Source organism: Limulus polyphemus, unplaced genomic scaffold, assembly GCF_000517525.1.
Source record: "Limulus polyphemus unplaced genomic scaffold, Limulus_polyphemus-2.1.2 Scaffold4342, whole genome shotgun sequence".
In the NCBI taxonomy this organism is placed as follows: domain Eukaryota; kingdom Metazoa; phylum Arthropoda; class Merostomata; order Xiphosura; family Limulidae; genus Limulus; species Limulus polyphemus.
The window spans coordinates 1-3,968 of NW_013669952.1; the positions used below are offsets into that span (position 1 = coordinate 1).

Genomic DNA, 3,968 nt, shown 5'->3' on the forward strand with positions numbered 1-3,968 from the left:
TCTAAAAGTTTACCCCTGACGCTGGACGGTGTCATTGGTAATGGTGACACTGTCCGATTAGATTGTATTTTTAATTCTATATAAATCATTTACCGACATGTATTGATTTTAACTCGCTTCTTTTTTTACATTTTACTTTAATTTACTTTCATTGCTTTTACCGGTTGTTTGGTGCAGATAGCCTAGCTGCTTTGTGCCATAAAACACCAACCAACCAACCAACTTTTGGTTCACCATGTCCTCTCGGCTCAGTCATTTATTGCTCGTGAGGTTCTAATGCTTTTGGAAATGTGATCTTTCATGACAGCACTGGTCCCTCTTGGTCATGCGGCTATGAGATCTCTTCAGTGATTGCTTTATGAATGATGAAACCTTGCTCAGAATCCTCTTTCCACCCCCATTTCTCTTTCTCCTTACCGGTGAGACGAGCTGCAATGGTGGCTGAACAAAGCCAATACATTGGCGGGCATGGGTCAATCACCAGGAAGCTTCAAGCTATTGGTCTGCATATTAAAGCACTTTGCATATCAGTGATCCGAACTTCTAGCCATACATCAGATGTTGCATTACTTCCTTCTTCTTGCCCGACATTGTGTGGTGATGATTCATTCAGACAATTCTATGGTAGTGGCATATATCAACCACCAAATGGGCACCCGGTAAAGAGATCTATGTTTTTGGACATTGGATCTATTATACTGGACCTACGTACATCACATTTGCCTTATTGAATATCATATATCAGGTGCTTTCAATCTAGTCATGGATCATCTTTTGCACCTCGACCAGATATGTTCCACAGAGTGGGCATTATGTCCCCACATTTTCAGGGATCTTTGCCATTGGTGGGGTTCTCCCCTCGTGGATGCCTTTTCTACGGGCCTGAACACTAAGTCACCACTCTTTTGGTCACCTGTACCTCATCCACAGGCTCTGGCAGTCGATGCCTTCAGCCAAGATTGGTCACACAAGTATTTTTATGTGTACCCCCCATCCAATTACTTCATTGGATGATTTCTCTTGTCCACTCCACTCCTTGTTGAGTCCTACTGATTGCTCCCAATTGGCCAACTCAGTCTTGGTTTCTAAGGTTACAACAACTGCTTCTCACCCCCATGTCCCTCTTACACTTTCTCCCTCACTTCTTGATCAACCTCAATCACATATCCTACATCTTGCATCTTCATGCCTGGCTTTTGTCTTGTCCTTGGCGAGACAATCTGGTTTCACACAGTGAGTCGCTTCCTTGTTAGTTAGTTCCATCCATCCATCTTTCATGGAGGTGTACCAATGCAAATGGAAGGTATTTCACAGTTGGTCTACTATTAGGGGGTTCCCACTGACAAACCTACTGTGGCTCACATGGTGGAATTTCTAATCTGGCTCATTGACTGTGGGTCTACATTCTCCTTGCTTTCTGGATTTCCGGTTGCCTTATCTCATAACTTTTGTTCTTCCCAATACCATACGGTTTTTTACTTCCCATGTCCTTACCATGCTCATGCATTCCTTCTGGATATGTTGCCCTCCCAGATTGGAACATTAATGTGATCGTACATTCCCTTACTTTACCTCCGTTCAAACCACTTTCCTCAGGTTCCACATTTCATCTTTCCCTTAAAACATATTTCCTTCTTCTCTTAGCCTGTGGACATGGAAGGTTGGATTGTTTGCTATTTACATTTCATGTATACCCTTTATCACCCTACCTCTCTTCTCCTTTATCTGGATAGAGATAAGTACTTATCAGAAATACATTTTCAGTATAGGAAAATTATAACTTTTTTAATTTGATGTTATGTGTAAGCATTGTCATTGTTTGTAAATATTAGTATTTTTACTTTGATGTTATGTATCAGTAGTGTCTTAGTGTGTAAATATTAGTATTTTTTATTTTGATTTTATGTATAAGTAGTGTCTTAGTGTGTAAATATTAATATTTTTTACTTTGATGTTATGTATAAGTAGTGTCTTAGTGTGTAAATATTAGTATTTTTTACTTTGATGTTATGTATCAGTAGTGTCTTAGTGTGTAAATATTAGTAATTTTTACTTTGATGTCATGTATAAGTAGTGTCTTAGTGTGTAAATATTAGTATTTTTTACTTTGATGTTATGTATAAGTAGTGCCTTAGTGTGTAAATATTAGTATTTCTTGCTTTGTATAAGTAGTGTCTTAGTGTAAACATTAGTATTTTTTACTTTGATATTATGTATAAGTAGTGTCTTAGTGTGTAAATATTAGTATTTTTTACTTGATGTTATGTATAAGTAGTGTCTTAGTGTTTAAATATTAGTATTTTTTACTTTGATGTTATGTATCAGTAGTGTCTTAGTGTGTAAATATTAGTATTTTTTACTTTGATGTTATGTATAAGTAGTGCCTTAGTGTGTAAATATTAGTATTTCTTGCTTTGTGTAAGTAGCGTCTTAGTGTAAACATTACTATTTCTTGCTTTGTATAAGTAGTGTCTTAGTGTAAACATTAGTATTTTTTACTTTGGTGTTATGTATCAGTAGTGTCTTAGTGTGTAAATATTAGTATTTTTATTTTTATGTTATGTATAAGTAGTGTCTTAGTGTGTAAATATTAGTATTTTTGAGTTTATGTATAACTAGTGTCTTAGTATGTAAACATTAGTGTATTTCAGTTTGATAGTATGTAGAATAAGTTAAATAGTATTTTTAAATATTAATTTGATTTTTATTTTGATGCTTGTTACATAGAGTTGATGTTTGTAATTATTACTCAGTTTTCTATTTGTTGATCTTTTTAAACATATAGGTTACCACTGTATTATGGAACTCCGAGAGTATTACTTTTTACTAAACAACCTATTGAAAGTAAGTTATATCATGTTTTCTTAGCCAGTTCAAGTAGATAGAGAAATAAAATTTAAACCATAAGAACTAGTCAGATAACTGAACATTATCTAGTAACTTTGTGTCACCAATAATTTCTTGTAATTTATAGAACGTCTTAAGTAATCTATGTTTTTAAACTGTTTTTGGTTTGTTAACACCACAATATGAGGACTTGGTTTGAGATAGGACAAGATCTTTGGATCATTTTAATAGGTTACTTGTGTATTTAAAGCATTTAATGCTTATGAGATGTAGTTTGGTGGTGGTAGGTTTATAAATAGTCTTATGCAGCTGATATGCCACAGCTGTGAAACAAAACATGAGGTTGATGTATTATAGGATCAAACAGAACTGTTTTGTTGATTTTAGGATGAGGTTTGTGTATTATAGGATCAAACAGAACTGTTTTGTTGATCTTAAGATGAGGTTTGTGTATTATAGGATCAAACAGAACTGTTTTGTTGACCTTAAGATGAGGTTTGTGTATTAAATGATCAATTAGAAGTGTTTTGTTAATTTTAAGATGAGGATTGTGCATTATAGGATTGGACAGAACTGTTTTGTTGATTTTAGGATGATGTTGGTGTATTATATTATCAATTACAAATGTTTTGTTGACCTTAAGATGAGATTTGTATATTGTAGGATCAATTATAAGTGTTTTGTTGATCTTAAGATGAGAGTGGTGTATTACAAGATCAGCTAGAACTGTTTTGTTGATCTTAAGATCAGGGTGGTGTATAGAACTGTTTTGTTGATCTTAAGGTGAGGGTGGTTTATTACAAGATCAGCTAGAACTGTTTTGTTGATCTTAAGGTGAGGGTGGTGTATTACAAGATCAGCTAGAACTGTTTTGTCGATCTTAAGATCAGGGTGGTGTATAGAACTGTTCTGTTGATCTTAAGATGAGGTTTGTGTATTACAGGATCAGCTAGAACTGTTTTGTTGATCTTAAAACATTTATCGACAAATATTTTCAGATCTGGGAGCCAGGTTCGATATAAAAATGTTATGGAATGTATTTTGAGTTGATTGTGTGGTTATAGTACAAGACATACAGTTTTACAGTCACAAACTAAAGGTTCATTCATTATTAAACTTTA

General features: G+C 34.4%; 1 protein-coding gene across 2 annotated transcripts in view; it reads left to right on the forward strand.

The window, feature by feature from the left end:
* Positions 1-2,770: 2,770 nt before the first annotated feature.
* LOC106470992 (nephrocystin-4-like) overlaps positions 2,771-3,968 on the forward strand; it is a 90,807-nt gene continuing 89,609 nt past the window's right edge. For both annotated transcript variants that reach the window (XR_002613172.1, XM_022399631.1), the window contains exon 1: positions 2,771-2,844. The gene's annotated coding sequence lies outside the window, so the exon portion shown is untranslated. The remainder of the gene's footprint in view (positions 2,845-3,968) is intronic.